The sequence below is a fragment of the Sapajus apella genome, unplaced genomic scaffold (assembly GCF_009761245.1).
Source record: "Sapajus apella isolate SASKATOON/1434 unplaced genomic scaffold, GSC_monkey_1.0 scaffold92, whole genome shotgun sequence".
Taxonomy (NCBI): Eukaryota; Metazoa; Chordata; class Mammalia; order Primates; family Cebidae; genus Sapajus; species Sapajus apella.
Genome location: NW_022437032.1, coordinates 4,762,680 through 4,779,442, shown reverse-complemented (window position 1 = coordinate 4,779,442; position 16,763 = coordinate 4,762,680). Strand labels below are relative to the sequence as shown.

Below are 16,763 nucleotides of genomic sequence, written 5' to 3'. Positions count from 1 at the left end.
GGTGTGGTGGACGTGGCCGGGGTGTGGTGGACGTGGCCGGGGTGTGGTGGACCTGGCCGGGGTGTGGTGGACATGGCCGGGGTGTGGTGGACATGGCCAGGGTGTGGCGGACATGGCTGGAGTATGGTGGACATGGCTGGGGTGTGGTGGACCTGGCTGGGGTGTGGTGGACCTGGCCGGGGTGTGGTGGACATGGCTGGAGTGTGGTGGACATGGCTGGGGTGTGGGCGTGGCTGAACTGATGTCATCGGCGACTATTTCCTGAAACATAAATTCCTTTGTGGACCCAAGAGGTAGTGTGGTGTAGTGGTTACACACTGGGACTCTGGAGTCAGGCTGCCTGGGTTCAAATCCTGTCTCTGCAGCTCCTTAGCTGTTTGGCCTCAGGCAAGTGACTTAACCTAGCTGTGCTTCAATTCCCAAAGCAGCCAAAGAGGAAGAAGTGGGCTGGGTGGGGTGGCTCATGCCTGTAATCCCAGCACTTTGGGAGGCTGAGGTGGGCGGATTGCCTGAGGTCAGGAGTTGAAGACCAGCCTGGCCAACATAGTGAAACCCCATCTCTACTAAAAATACAAAACATTAGCTGGGCCTGGTGGCGTGTGCCTATACTCCCAGCTACTCGGGAGGCTGAGGCAGGAGAATTGCTTGAACCTGGGAGGTGGAGGTTGCAGTGAGCCAAGATTGTACCACTGCATTCCGGCCTCGGCAACAAGAGTGAAACTCCGTCTCAAAAAAAAAAAAAAGAAGAAGAGGACGTGGGGAAAGAGTTAAGCTTCACCATGGGTGTGCTGTGAGGGTTAGGATCTAGTCATTAGGCCCTTAGAAGAATCCCTGGCATGGCGCCAGCCCTCTGTAATATCAGCCATCGTCATAAAGTCAGCCTCCTGCAGAGCACGCTTTAACTGTGCCTGCCTACATGTTAGTCATTTCAGCCTTTCCAGGCACCGGCGTGCTGAATGATTCCAATGTTACTGTGTGATAGATTCGTTAGAACCACACCTAACCTTTCCCGGATGTTCTGGGCGCGTGTCTTTGCTTCATTTCACGTCCATAGCAACCCTAGAGGTGGATACAATTATTGTCTCCCTTTCACCAATGGGGAACCTGCAGAGGAAAAGAGTAAGATTTGATGTTTTAAAATGCGAAGATCAATTTTTTAACGCATTTGTGAGTGGCCTCCTTGGAGCTATGTGCAACTTTGTTTTATGGTTCCCTCCTTGGTGTCTCAGTAAGTTTTGATCAAACCAAGTATCAAAGTGCAGGGAAGTGCCCATCTGGGGACAATCACTTGGGGCTCACTCTTGGGAGGCTTTCTGGGAGACGCCAGATGATGGAGGTTCCTTGGATCCTCGATGGCAGCTGTGACATTCAAGGAGTCCTCAGGCCCCTGCACTCTCAACTCCCGCCTCCAGGTCTGGGGGAAGCAGGCTGCAGAACCCCAGAGCTGAGGCATGGGTTGCATTGGGGTGCTGAGGAGTGGTCCCCATTGGTCATCCCCCAGAAGGTAAGTCAGAAATGATGATGGCCCAGCCCAGAGCAGGCCATCAGTGGTCTAGCCTCATGAGCTGAAGCAGGGATTTCTCTCAGGCTCCCAAGTTTCTGTGTTACCTAGGAAATCAAGGAGTTTCAATCTGCCATCTTCATGGTTCTCCCGGGGTGAAAATTCTGTGATTCTGTAGGAGGCAGAAGAATCACAGATCTGTCTTTTGAAGCCAGGTCAGTCTGAGCCCAAAGTCTGCTCTTTTAGCTGCTGTCTAAAGCCATGCTATTCTGGTGGTTACTGAAACCATGGACTCTGGAGCTGGAGTCTTTGGGTTAGAACCTGCCATTTTCTAGTGAGTGACCAAACAAGTCATGTACTTCTCTGTGCCTCAGTTTCCTCGTTGGCGAAATGGGGACAAGAGGAGCACCTGTCTCCAGGGGCTATTGTGGACGGTAGAGCACCCAGAACAACGTAACTCTCTAATAAACATCAGGTGCGGTTGTACTAACTCTACTGCACAGTGAGATAATAACCCTTCCTATTAGCCAGCTGGTGGCATTGTCGTGGCTGATAGTTAACATGTAGCCAGGCATGTGCAGTGTGGTGTGTACCTTTTCTTTTTCTTCTTTTTGGAGACAGGTCCTTGCTCTGTCACCCAGGCTGGACTGTGGTGGCACGATCACAGCTCACTGCAGCCTTGACCTCCTGGGCTCAAGCGATCTTCCCACCTCAGCCTCCTGAGTAGCTCGGACCACAGGCATGTGCCATCACACCCAACTAATTTTTAAATTTTTATAGAGCTGGAGTCTTACTATGTTTCCCAGGCTGGTCTTGAACTCCTGGCCTCAAATGAGCCTCCCACCTTGGCCTCCCAAATGCTGGGATTATAGGCGTAAGCCACAGTACCTGGCCTGGTGTGCACATTCTCTGACTTACTCTCGCCATCATTATTTTGATGCTTCTAGTGTAGTCCCTGCATAGGTTTCTGTATCATTAATCTTATCATTCTATATATAACATACGCTGGGTAGGCAGGCTTCTCTCTTCTTTGTAAATCTCCTATGGATGCCTCCCTCCCCCCAGTCTCCTTCAATTGAGATTAAACCGCACGGGCCAGCCGCTGTCAGATCTGCTGTGCTAATACCACTGGGAATATTTGTTTTGTGTGCTTTTTTCTGTTTCCATGGATTAGGGACACTGTCATCATTTTCAAAGGAAGACCTGAATAGCAATGAACCCCTTGGTCAAGAGCAGTGGAGTTTTGGCACAGAATACCCTGTACCCACCTTGAAGGAGTAATGTGGGGATTTGAGGCTGCTTCTTAGCCAAGCCAATGGCTTCAGAGAGGGCCAAGAGCCAGCAGTTACACAGCTCCATCTTTCTACCCTTCCCTCCCCTCCACCCCCAGCCTTTTATTTCTTATTCATTACAGCCTTTCATGAGGAATAACAGTCAGTAACACAAACATTATATTCATCTCTGCTCATTCTCCCCTCCAGGGACAAAACAAGATTTTTTTCTGGGCATTGAAAATACATCTCACCCCAGCTTTTAAATAGACTCAATGTTATACAGAAAAGCACACATTCTGCAGAAGAATGATGGAGGCAGGGTAATTATGTATTAATAAAGACAAAAAAAAAAAAAGAAAAAGGAAAAGAAATTGTTCTTTGCATCACCCAATGGCTTGGCAGCCATAAAAATAGCAAAATGCTTAACTGGTTTTCCTGCCAGTGGGATGAATAGAGGCTTGTGCTCTTGATTCGAGGTCATGGGCTGCAGGGACTGTGCTCAGCATGGGTGGGGACTCTCAGGACTGAGGATAATGGCTCCATCAAGGGGGCCATTTGTGGGGACTTGGGCTGTGGAAGGGGAGGGAGGAGCAACCCACAGAGAAGCTGCCTTCCTGAGTCTCCTTTGGTCTCTGGAGTGGGTGGTCTCTGTGTCGTCGGGCAAGTCACATATTCTTTCTGTATAAGATGGGGATAATGATTTCTGAATATCAAAATTGTACCCCATGGCGTCTAGCATTTTCTAGGCTGCAAAGAGCAGTGGCGTAGAGTGGAAATAAGCCTGGGCCATAGGGCCAAGTCCCTGGGTTGGATCATAGTTTTACTTCTTATCAGTTGTGTGTCCTTGGGCAAGTTACTTAATCTCTCTGTGCCTCTGTTTCCCCATTTAAAAAATGGGGATAATGATAGTCCACAGCGACTTCAGTATTGTGGCAGAATGAGTTAATATAAACATGTAAAGCAATTAAACAGTGCCACTAAGCACCCTCTCAATCATCATTTATGATGATTATATTACTATGTCCGTTCTCATCACCAATATCCATATAGATGAAGTCAGTGAAATTGGCTCAGTTTCATCAAAGCACTGCTAAATGGAAAAATCCAGGATTTAAACCCAGGCTTTTGGACTCCAAATCTTGTTGAATTTTCTTTATGCCCATAGCGGCTTCCTGAAGGGCCATTTGCATTTGTAAGCTTGAACACCAGTGATAGCTTGTTAATGAGATCTAAACACAACACCCTTCAAGGTTAGACAACTTCAGATGAGTTTTCAGAGCTTACCTTTCTGGTTCTTTGCTTTTTTTCTCTGTCTGTAAAATGGACTCTGTGACAACAACCATGATGTAACATGGCTCACCTTCTACTCAGCAAAAAACGAAAGCTAGGGGACAAGTGGCAGGGAGGTCAGAATTAACCAGGCCACCGTCCACTGGGCCCTGGAAGGTCAGATGGCTTCCAGCTGGAGGGGAGCTCCAACCCTGTACATTCCAATAGGAAGCCGGCAGTGGAAACTTTGTCTCCACAGCTTCCAGGTTCTCTGGGGTTTCCTCCTTTGTGACCCTGGAAATGGAAGCAGACTTAAGACTTTCCAGGAAGATACTTTCTCCCTTTGGCCAAATTCACGAATGGGGTCCAATCTACGTCTCCCTCCTTGCTACTAGAAAGAAAGCAGCAGCTCTGCTTTGATACAGCCTCAGGGAAGGGCCTGCATTTTCTTTCTGTGACTCTCAGGCTGTGATTAAGGAAGTGGACAAGGGTGAAGTTGGAAATCGCCCCTTGGGGAAGTGTGAGCTACAGAGAAGGGGAGGCAGCCAGCTGTGTGCTCGGGGTTTACCTCTGTGACCCACGATCCCAGGGAACTTAGCTCTTGACTCGTGTGGACGCTTTCCTTGAGTTGTTCAAGGCGGCTCCCATGATCTTGCATGCTCTGCGCAGTCCAGGAGGCCTCGTGCCTCCTCCCCCATTCTGCATGAGGTCATTTGGGAGTGTGGAAGGCAACTGGCATTTTGTCCTCTCAATCCATGTGAATGAGATGCTGCTGATGAAATGCTATCATGTATTGCGAGTTTATGTGAAGTGCTTTATTCATAAACAAGCAGTGAGTGTGGCTAGAATGCTGCAGTTTGCTCCCCAGCATCCATCCTTCCTGCTTGCTCAACAAACCTGACTTTATACTGGGTGGCAGAGCGCTCGGCTCTGGGTGAACTGTTACTGATTTAAGGCTTAAATTTCAAGCCCATCCTGACAATCCCGTTTATCATTTTCTCAGCTTCCTGTGTCGCTGTGGCTAGCTGCAAGGCCTATTTTAGACCAACAAAACCCACGAGGAGGTCTGCTCTAGTAGCTCATGAGAAAGCTTCGTTTTTTTTTTACCTAGATAACAGGAGGAGACATGGGCAGCATAGTCCTCTACCATGCCCCTTTGTGCCTTGCCTGAAAACGTGATGGCTGGAGCAAAGCAGCCATTTTGTAGTGATGAAAGAAAGGCTCCTGTTACTCAGTGCGATCTGCAGGCCAGGTTGTTAGAAATGTGGACCCCACTGCAGACCTACTGCACCAAAATCTACACCTGGGTCTCCAGGTGATCTGGGTGCACATTTGGGAGGCCCTGCCTACAGAGCCTGAGATCTCTGTCCTGATCCTATGGAGCTGCCGAAGAATCCTTGCTCAAAAGAACCAACCTCTGGGACTTCTGTCATAGGTTTTCTATTACTTGCAGCCAAGAGCATTCTTCGCTGATGCAAGCAAAACAGTTTTTTCTTTATTTCTTATTTTTTTTAAAGATGGGGTTTTACCACATTGGCCAGGCTGGTCTCGAACTCCTGACCTCAAGTGATCCGCCCACCTCGGCCTCCCAAAGTGCTGGGATTACAGGCATGAGCCACCACGGCCGGCACAAAACAGCTTTAAGTGAAACACCTCTCTCATTCTCCCAAAAGCCCTAACCGGAAAGGACTATCATTGTCCCCATTTCACAGATAAGGAAGCAGTCTAAGAGAGAATGAGCTATTTCCCAGCATAAGACAGCTGGGGAACTTGGTGAACGCAGGCCCGCCTGGCCCCGAGACACGGGCACTGCAGCAGTGCTGCACCAGCTTTTCGGCTTAGCTCTGCTTGAGGCTCATCCTCCAACCCAACCCTGCTGCCAAGATCAGCCACTCAGGCAGGCTGGTCCGTCTTCCCATGTGCCCCGCGCCGCGAACTCTCCTCAGCAGAACCTCGTCTGGCTTTGCAGCCCAGCCTCTCTTTTTCCCCACTGTTTCCCAAAGGGCTTCCCCTTGATGCTGCATTAATTTCAGAGTTCAGAGAAGAGTCCACCCGCCCTCTGATTCTCACTCCAGGCATGCACCTTTCTAAGTTAGTAGCGTCAGGCTTTTGAGTTAGAGAGCGCCCCTCTAAACAGTGTGCACAGGAATTACCTGGGGGAGAGCAAGGACACATTGAAAATGCAGATTCCAGGGCCTTGATGTCCAGAGGCTCCGATTCAGTTGGTCTGAGGAGGGGGCTCGGAAACCAGCCTCTCTCAGGGATGGCTCCCGAGGCAGCTCCAAGGAGCGTTCAGCTGAGGCCGCGAGAGTTTGGCAGAGCGATGAGGGCGGCACAGGAACTGTCGTTCTTCCTTCTCTCTCACTTTTTTTTTTTGAGATAGAGTCTTACTGTGTCATCCAGGCTGGAGTGCAGTGGTGTGATCTGAGCTCACTGCAACCTCCGCCTCCTGGGTTCAAGTGATTCTCGTGCCTCAGCCTCTCAATTAGCTGGACTTATAGGCAGGCACTGTCGTGTCCAGCTAATTCTTTTGTATTTTTAGTAGGGACAGGGTCTCACCATGTTGGCCAGGCTGGTCTTGAACTCTCAGCCTCAAGTGATCTGCCTGCCTCAGCCTCCCAAAGTCCTGGGATGACAGGTGTGAGCCCTCTCTCACGTTTTTTACAGCCCCCTGACAAATGTTTGATTGGAGTGGGTGCAGCCTGGTTGGTGTTGGCTACGTAACAGTCTCTTGAGACTCTCGAGGAGAAGACAACCGAACGGGGCTGCGCAGCCCCCAGTTGAGGTTGCTGGAGTTCCAGATGTGTTCTAGCTCTGGGCACACACTCGGAGACAGACACTGGGGTGCGTTCAGACTGGAGGCAGGGTGGCGGCCCTGTTCTGGTGTGTGGTGTCGGGTGCTTGAAAGTGAGGTCAGGTGCTTGAAGTGAGGCAGCAGGAGAGGTGGGATCTGCAGCTGGCAGAGCGGCCCACAAAGAGGCCCATACCTTGTGCTCTGGAACCCACCAATATTGTATGTCACATAGGAAAAGGGACTTTGCAGATGTTAAGTTATGGACCTTAAAACAGGGAGATTCTCCTAGATTGTCTGAGTGGGCCCAATTTAATTACCGGAGCCCTTAAAAGCAGAGAAATTTCTCTAGCCAGAGGCAGAGAGATGGGACAGAGGGTGAAGTCAGAGGGATCGGAAGTGGAGAGGGCCTCATGGAAAATATGAGAAGGAATGTAGGCAGCTGTTTGGAGCAAAGACCAGCCCTGGATGATAGCCAGCAAGGAATGGGAACCTCAGTCCAACAACCACACAGAACGATATTGAACCAGAGCATGAATGAGCTTGGAAGTGGATTTCCCCCAGAGTCTCCGGGAAGGAACACAGCCCTGCTGATGCCTTGACTTTGGCTTTGTGGGACCCTAAGCAGTGGGCCCAGTCAAGCCCACCCGGACTTTGGACCTACAGTAACAGTAAGACAATGCATTTGTGTTGTTTTGAGCTGCTGAGCTTGTGGCATTTTTGTTATGGCAGGCGTAAAAAATGAATACAGGGCCCTATTTCCGAATCTGGGAGAGGACCTATGCTGTGCCATCTTTGCATTCTGCCCTGCTCTCCTCTGACCAGCCCATCTCCCCTTTCCAGGTGGGCTCTTACATCTTGACATCATGGTAGAGAGGGAATTCCCACCTGCCTTACGCGCTGCCTTTGGGTGCTGTAAAACCGTGTCCTCTGGTTTTTCCATTCTTCCCCGCTTGCCTGCTCCAGTTAACATTTTAGTACATTTCTTTTCAGACTTTTTTTTCTGCACATTTTAGTCCCCGTTGAGATGTGTGAAATGTACCAACCTGTATCCCGCTTTGCTTCCTTACATTAAATATTTTCATATCACTAACATCTTACCATAAACCTCACTGTTAATGGATGCATCACAGTTCATCAGGTGGAGGTGCTGTAATTTCCTTCTTCATTCTCTAATTCTTGGACTTCAATTTATTTCCTTCCCTTGCATCCCCAATTATGAATAACTTAATTTTTATTACCCGAAGATCCCCCTAGCATTCTATATTAAATCCTTATCACAGTTTCCCAGAAGAAGAATGACTAGACTAAAAGGCACACACTTTGTTGAGGCTCTTAGAAATGCTAAATTACCCTTCAGTTTCTGGGCACCATCTAAGCAGCTTACTTTCACTCCCTAATATCCTCTGTCTCTTCCATTGAGTCCTCCTGTGAGCCCTGAAGGGCCAGGGTGTTCTCTTAGTTGGTAGAACTAAAGGACATCTGGTAGAATGCATTGGGTGTTCTATTAGTCTCGGCAATTTATGTTGCTTCTTTATCATCCTCATTGACTCACCGCGACATCTATGATCCACAGACAGAAAGAGAAGAAGCTCGGGAAGGCATGTGTTCCCGCTTAGAGGTTCAGTCTGCTCTTTAGTCCTTGTTGTAGACATGAATCTCGACCGGCAAGCTTCAAATCCTGCATTGCGTTGTTGTCACTGATTTTAAAAAAAATATGTTTTAAACCCACTCGTGCCTCTCTGAGCTGCTCTCCCCCCAGGCTATTGGGAGATTCAGCCTTGGTCATCACTGGTGTTTCCTCCCCTGGTATTGCAGTCTTGGGAGGGGCATCTCAGAATGCAATGGGGTGAGGGCTCTTCTAGTTATCAGGCATCCTCTGAGCGATCCCTCTTTTTGTTTGGAAGCTTTGCTGTCTCTGGCAAATGGAATTCTTTGGCAGCTACTTCTCTGGGTCTTGTTATCTACTTGATTGGTGGGGGCCTGTGGCGAGGCACGGGGGTGCGTGGGGAGTACCACTTTGTAGGGCACTGAAGCCCCAGAATACCTTCTGTCTCTAGTTTTGCAGATTCTTTTATCTCTCTCCTTGCCTTCAAAACTCATCACCCTTTTCCTGCTGCTGGAAGACATGTCACATTGCCATGCTATTTCACCTGACTTATTAAAGGCAGAAAGAGACTTTGAATTGAAGCTGCTTCTTTGCAGGAAGAGACTTTAATTTGAGGAAGCAGAGAAGGGTCTCCACACCTTCTAAGAAAAGGACCCTGGAAAATGTAGGAAGGGAAAAAAACGCACACATTAATTTTTCAAGAAAAACTGTTGTTGCCAGATAGTGACTCATGCCTGTAATCCCAGCACTTCGGGAGGCCAAGGCGGGTGGCTTACGAGGTCAAGAGATCAAGACCATCCTGGCCAACATGGTGAAACTCCGTCTTTACTAAAAATACAAAAATTAGCTGGGCGTGGTGGCACGTGCCTATAATCCCAGCTACATGCATGCTGAAACAAGAGAATCGCTTGAACCCCAGAGGTGGAAGTTGTAGTGAGCTGAGATGGTGCCACTCTACTCCAATCTGGTGACAGAGTGAGATTCCATCTCAAAAAAAAAAAATACTGTCACTCTCAATAAAGGCTCTGAGAAGTTCTGCAATAAAGCAATGTGCCTAACTGCCTTTAAGCCAGTTTTTTTCCAGCTTAGTTTTTCGTGAGGCCTTATCTCTTGCATAACAACTAATAATTTTCTGCGGAGCTGTACCAAACACACTGGAAAATGTTGGTCTGGCTCAATGACTTGAGTGGTTGACAGATAGGGAGACTGATACCAGTGAGATTAAGTGGCTTTTAAAGTCTCTCATGCCGTGTTCATTACCCATAAGCTGACCCATGTATGAGGCAGGACTTAAATGTCTATCATCAGAGAGAGACGGTCCTAAAAAGGGTGAAATAAATCACCCTTCTTTTCAGGCAAGGTGTATTTTTCTTCTGCCAAAGGGGCTCGCTATTTGAAGCAGCCCCATTTAAATTCCTTTCATAAAGCAATGAATCAAACTACCCCCTCCAGGTGATCCTTCATATCTCTGGATTTTATATTTCAGCTTTCCCATCAACCCTGCCTGTGAAATGTCACAGAGGACTTAAGGTCATGTCAGATTCAGGGACCTGACACTCCCAAGCCTTAGACCCCAGTTTCTCTCTCTGAAAACCCAGCAGTGGCCTGGCCTCACAAAGAACATGTCAGTCTGCATGGCTTGGAAAATGCTTTCAAGATATGAGTTGTTGATTATGTTCAAGATGACAGAATGTGACATTAAAAAAATCCTGCCTGAGAGGCTCCCTGAGGAGTGAACAAAAGTAGAATTCGAGACTGTTCCAAGTCAAACAATGTGCTAGGTATTTTTTTTAATTATTATTATATTTAATCTTTAAATAAGTAATGCATGTCTATGGAACAAAACTCATACAAAAATTGAGCCATGTCAAGGCTTTTTCTTCTTGATACTGTTCTGCTCCTTGACTTTTTTCTGAAGATTATTCTATGTTGGTTCTTATTGGGCCAGCTTACTCTTTTTCTTCTGTGTTGATGTCCAGCTATCTGGTTACCTTCTGCTAGGGATGGAATATTTGTGTTCCTTTCAAATTCATGTTGAAATCCTAACCCCTAAGGTGATGCTATTGGGAGGTGGGGCCTTTGGAAGGTGATTAGGTCATGAAAGCAGAGTTCTCGTGAATGGGATTAGTGCCCTCATGAATAAGTCCTGAGAGAGCTCCCTTTACCCTTCTGTCATGTGAGGATACAGCAAAATGATGGTCATCCAGGAACCAGAAAATGGGCCTTCTCTGGTGTATTAGTCCGTTTTCATGCTGCTCATAAAGATATACCCGAGACTGGGTCATGTATAAAGAAAAAGAGGTTTAATGGACTCACAATTCCACGTGGCTGGGGAGGCCTTACGATCATGGCAGAGAGTGAAAGGCACATCTTACATGGTGGCAGACAAGAGAGAACAAGAGCCAAATGCAAGGGTTTCCCCTTATAAAACCATCAGATCTGCTGAGACTTACTCACTACCACGAGAACAGTATGGGGGAAACCATCCCCATGTCAATTATCTCCCACTGGGTCCCTCCCACAATATGTGGGAATTATGGGAGCTACGATTCAAGATGAGATTTGGGTGGGGACACAGCCAAATCCTATCAACCAGACACCAAATCTATCTGGCACCTTGATCTTGGACTTCCCAGTCTCCAGAGCTGTGAGGAATAAATTTCTGTGGTTTACAAGCCACCCAGTCTATGGGAGTTTGTTACAGTAGTCAGAACAGACTGAAATGTCCTCCAAGGAGGTGACAACTGTCACAATCTTCTTGTGTCCTTCTCCTGAATGCAAATACGGTGAACATAAAAATCAGCTTCCTATAGATACTGTTCTGCTCCTTGACTTTTTTGCTTGAAGATTGTTCTACATCGGTTTTTATAGGGCCGACTTCCTCTTTTTAACTGCTGGAGAAATTTCATTGGAGAAAGGTGTCATGTTTTATTTAATTGACCCTCCATGAGTAGACTTTTCCATTGTTCTTAATCTTTTTGCACTAGGTCAGCAGTTCTCAACTGGAGCTGATTTTGCACCCACCTGCCCCAGGAGATATTTGGCAGTGCCCAGGAAGATTTTTGATTGTTATGCCGGGGAGGTGGGTGCTGCTCACTAGTGGGTGGAGGCCAGGGATGCTGCAGAACATCCCATAGTGCACAGGATGGCCCCCACGACAGAGGATTTTCCCACCCCAGATGTCAGCAGGGCTGAGGCTGAGAAGCCTGTGCTAGTGTTATCTTCAGGCTGCAGCTTGCAGGTGAGAAGTCTGGAGGGAGTGAGATGTCAAGTCCAAAGGCAGGGACAGGAGGAAATGCGTACGCTGGGAGAACACCGCCCTTTGCAGGAAGGAGTAGGAAAAGGGGTCGAGCTCATACCCCGCAGGGTCTAGGGGAGACAGGTCTGAATGGGTACCACCCAGAGAGAGGAGGAGCTCCCCTTCTCCCTTTTGTGCCCATTTATGCCTCTAGATTCTGCCTGGTAACTCCAGAATAGTGGGTAGGAGATGCAATTATCCTCAACAAACCAAACGCCGTCATTAAACAGAATCTCAAAGCTCTTAATTACTAGTATATTAGCATATTACGAATGAGGAAACAGCGTTTAGTATATAGCAGCAGAAGCTTTGGGAAGAAATGCCTATTTATACCACTAATTAAGAGAATATTGTGGAAGAGTTAGAGAATTAATTGTACTTCAGTACATCTTTATAAGGAAGATAATTGGATGAAGATTGTTTCTTCCTTCCCACATCACAATATTTGCAGGCAGATGGCATTGTTCGTGCTGAGAAACTGTTGTGGTATCAACACAAACCATTTTCCCCCTCAAAAATATTTAATACATTAATTGGCCTCCTCTGCAGAATATTATTATGATTACTTACATCTTTATGGTTTTCAAACCCATCCATGTGCCTGGTCCTGTGGCGTTCTGGGGGTGGCCAGGTACTATTATTCCCTTTTTACAGGGGATAAAACAGCAAGGAGAGACTTAAGTGACTTACAAGAGGCCAGGAGTTTCAAACAATCACAACAGGATCTGAACCCAGGCCCCCAGCACTAAAATGTCTACTTCTGGTCCATGGATGATTCTTCATTCTCTCTGTAACCTGCATGATCTGGTGCCTCAGTGTGGATGTGTGCAAAGTGTTTACTTGCTCTGTGTGTGTGTGTGTGTGTGTGTGTATGTGTGTGTGTGTGTATGGGGGAGTTCCATATTGAAGTGAGAAAAGCAGGACCTTTGTGGTCCAGGAGTCCTGGGTTCAAATCCCAGTTCTGCCACTTACTGCTGTGTGACTTTGAGCAAGTGAAATAATCTCTTTCGACTTGAGTTTCCTCATCTATAAAAGAAAGTCTGTGATTCTTATTTCCTGGGGCTGCTGTTAGGATGAAGAGACATGATTCCTCAGGTGCTCAGCACAGTGCCTGCCTGGTACGAGGCGGCTTGTGGTTGGTACTGTTCATCCTGCCGGGATCTGCCCACTCATCAAACACTTCTGATTGTATCCAGGGTTTCACATGCGCACATACATCAGCCCCAGCCACATGTGGCTTCCATTGCCACAGTTTCTGATGCCTCCCCCGAGACAAGCCTCTAAACCCTGCTGCTCTGCGCGAGCTTGGGAGCAGGTCCCTTTGGTCACCCAGCCACCAGTGCTTTCTAAGCTCATGGTGACCGATCAGCACAGCAGCTAGAGGCAATGGTTCCTGACCAATGCCTACCAAGAATCACGCCTTCTCTTGGGATCCCGGGGTCACACGGTGGCAGTGCTAAGTCATCTCGCCTTGACATAGACTCTCCCAGGAGCCCCTACCGGGTGATGGTTCTGTTCTGACTAGCATCCCTTCCACTCTATGTTGGTAACTGAGCCTTAGCTTTACTTTGACAAGTGACCAGTTCTCCACTCTCAGACCCTGTGGTTCAAAAAGGACTGGCTCCAGACCCCTGGTGCTGAGAAGGGATGTGTGACCCAGGCCTGACGTAGGAGAACGCACGCTCCTCTGGTCACAGAGAGTGCTTTAGGTATTGGCATGTGACTCAAGTCAGGCTGCTCAGAGCCAATCCTAGGACTTCTGCAGGCATTATTAGACAAGAGATGATCTTTCTGCTGTCTGTGCTCAGCAGGTAGGATGTACACCTAGGACTGCAGAGGCCATTTTGCTAGGACACGGGGGATGCCCTCTAAGAATGAAGCCAGTGCAGAGGAAGACAGAGACCAGAGATGGTCAGAGACAAATTCCTGATTACATCATGAGTACCTGGATCCATCCATGCCTGAAGATGGAGTCTCCATCATTTGCAGCCAAATGAGCCCCAAGGCTGCCCTTGACATTGAAGGTCCTTTCAACTTCTCCTCCCGTCCACCACAAGTGCTGGGATTTGCCTGAATCCTGTTAATGGGCTGACTGCAGGTTCTTTTACAGGAAGCCCCTAAGAAAGTAGACACCTTCAAAGAGAGGAAAGAAAAAGCGTCTCCTAATTTTCCATGCTAGGTCTCCAGCCTGGCCAAGACTGCCTTATATTTTATCAGGCTGCTTTCCCCATCTATTTTCCACTGGCCATTTTCAAGAGGAAATGACAGAGATTACTTTTTCATGATGGCTGCCTTTTGTAACCCAGCAGATGTTTAATTAAATTTTTATTATCTCCTAAAGTTAACAGAGAAATTCATCTATTGTGGCAGCACAAGGCCCCATCTTTGAAACTGCCCTTTTATGAATGGAGAATTCGACCATGTGCCAAAGCCCAGCGTCTTTCCCAGGCATCTCTGTGGACAGCACAGGCGAGGATTTGACAGCCCCTCGTTCAGCTTGGATGCAACCTCCTTTGTGGCGCTTCTCTTGAAACCCCACACAACTCTCCCCGTGCTGGTTGCCTTCCTCCCTCACTGCGCCCTGCACCAAGGCGTCTGTCAGCACCTCTGACACTTTATGCTGTGACTTGTTTACCCGCCTCTCTTTCTAAGCTCCTTGAGGACAGCAATTCTGTTTTCTTTATACTAGAGTAGATGGGTATTTTGGCCTGGTTTTTAATTCATGGATATATTCCCACAGCTTTAAACAGTGCCCAGCACGTAGTACATGCTCAATAAATGTTTATTAAATGCAATTTCTGAATCCCACACACGTTGCCATCCTTAGCACAGGAGAAGGACTTGGGGCCTGCAAGAATGAAGCAGGGGGTTAGATACCTCCTTTTACATGATGTGTTGATGACACATTGCAGGCTTGTATCAAAATATCTCATGTACTCCATAAACAAACCTACTATGTGCCCATGAAAATTAAAATTTAAAATAAAAAAGGATAAAGGAGGAAGGAAAGTTGGTTCTCAGCTCCCTCAGTATCACTGCTCTCTAGGGCTCAGCCTAGAGAGGTGGGTACTTCTGCCTCCTTTTATCCGATCAGATACCAACCGCCTTTCTTCATATTCATTCATTTTCCAGATCCCCTGCATACTTACTGGTGCCTATGCGGTGTTAGGTGTTGATGGATGAGCATGTACAGATCGTGCTTGAAACTCACGTGCTCTTCAGCACCGTGCCATGAGGAAAGTCTCTTCACGCCCATTTTACGGATGTAGAATCCAAGACGCTGAGGAGTAAGTCAGAGGTCGCCTGGTGTGAGAGGTGAAGTTTAGATGAACACTGTTTTGTTTTCCCTTAGTTGTTGTATACATGCATCTTAGCTACCAGCTACTGTAGGAAAGGCAGGATAGCTATCCTGTATTCTCAAAGAAAGACTTGTCATAGGGCCCCAGTGGGTTCTCGGTCAAGGTGCAGCTAAAACCTCATTGTTGCTCTGCCTTTTTCCCTGTGAGGGATACCCTGTCATCTCACCTTTTGGGGGGACATTAATCCCTCTGTTTCTTCCTGGTCTTCATTCTGAACCACTACGCCCCTAGCAAACACCGTTAGCTCTTCCTGACTTCAGGATGGACTGAGTAACTGATGCCAGAGACAGAGACGTTCCCAACACTGCCTAGAATGAAGTCACTTCTAACGGAGCGAATGCAAACACAATGTATGGATATTACACACACAGAGCCACCTGACAGTGCTAAATAATTCAGAGCGGACGCCGGCAGCTCAGTGCCTTTTAATAGTGAATAATTCAAGGACTCGTGGCATCCCTCCTGCTGGTCCAGCGGTACATCTGCCTGCATCGGGAGAGAAGCAGGAGTCCTACATTAACAAATGTGAGGGCCATTACAACCAGAACATTCTCCCCCATGGATGTTTACAGAGTGCAGTGGGAAACATAATTTGCAATTATTCTTTGATTTAGATGCTGACTGATCAGGCTTTCAGCGTGCTGGCTTCTGTTACGTACATATATTTTTGAGACGGGAGTTTCACTCTGTCGCTCAGGTTGGCATGCAGTGGCACAACCCAGCTCACTGCAACCTCTGCCTCCTGGGTTCAAGCAATTCTCCTGCCTCAGCCTCCCAAGTAGCTGGGACTACAGGTGCCCAACACTACGTCCAGCTAATTTTTGTATTTTTAGTAGAGATAGATTTTTACCATGTTGGCCAGGCTGGTCTCAAACTCCTGACCTGAAGTGATCCACCTGCTTTGGCCTCCCAAAGTGCTGGGATTACAGGTGTGAGCCACCGAGCCTGGCCGGTTCCATATTTTTTAAAACAAGAGAAAGAAGAAAACAATTTCCCCAGACATCCACTGTGATTAAAGACCAGCAAGTGTGCAGTTATGTACATATATGTTTGTTAACAATTTAAGTCACCCTTGGCCTACTGTTCAAATTGAGCTGTGGGCTTGAGAGCAGGGGGCGTCCTGAATGGCTTGGCATCCTGGCGTGTGTTCTATCTTGCTAGCTATGCAACTCTGGGCAAGTGATGACACTTTCTTGTTCCTCCGTTTCCTCATCTGCCAAGTGGGGTCAATAATAGTTCCTATTTCATAGGATTGTCATGAGGACCCCATGGAAATCTACCTGTAAAAGATTTAGCACGGGGTGGGGCAGGTGGAAGCTGCTCCCTAAATAGAAACCCATCGCTAACAGTAAATCAGAGTCCTCACTTTACTAATGAGTCTACTGAGACTCAGAGAAGGATGTAAGCCCAAGGTCACACAGCCACAACTAGCAAGAAGAGGACAAAGGTCAGGTGCTCTGTTTCCTATCTGAGTGAATTTATGGCAGAAGGAGTAACAGCCCACCCCAGGAGCTGGGGGTGTAGCCCAAAGATCCTTTGTGACTGAAAAATTCTTTGGGATATTAAGCTTTATCAGACAGAATTTGAATTTCTCGATGTTTTCATGTAATATGACGGTAATTACTTTTACCCAATGTTGTTTCTTTTGCTCCCACTCAGTGC

The 16,763-nt window shown here is 47.5% G+C and overlaps 1 long non-coding RNA gene across 1 annotated transcript in view; it reads left to right on the top strand.

Annotated features, from left to right (window-relative positions):
- The window catches only part of LOC116535164, a 57,685-nt gene extending 42,623 nt beyond the window's left edge, over positions 1–15,062 (top strand). Inside the window, exon 4 of the long non-coding RNA XR_004262069.1 lies at positions 14,875–15,062. This is a non-coding gene — a long non-coding RNA (uncharacterized LOC116535164). The remainder of the gene's footprint in view (positions 1–14,874) is intronic.
- The last annotated feature ends 1,701 nt before the right edge of the window (positions 15,063–16,763 follow it).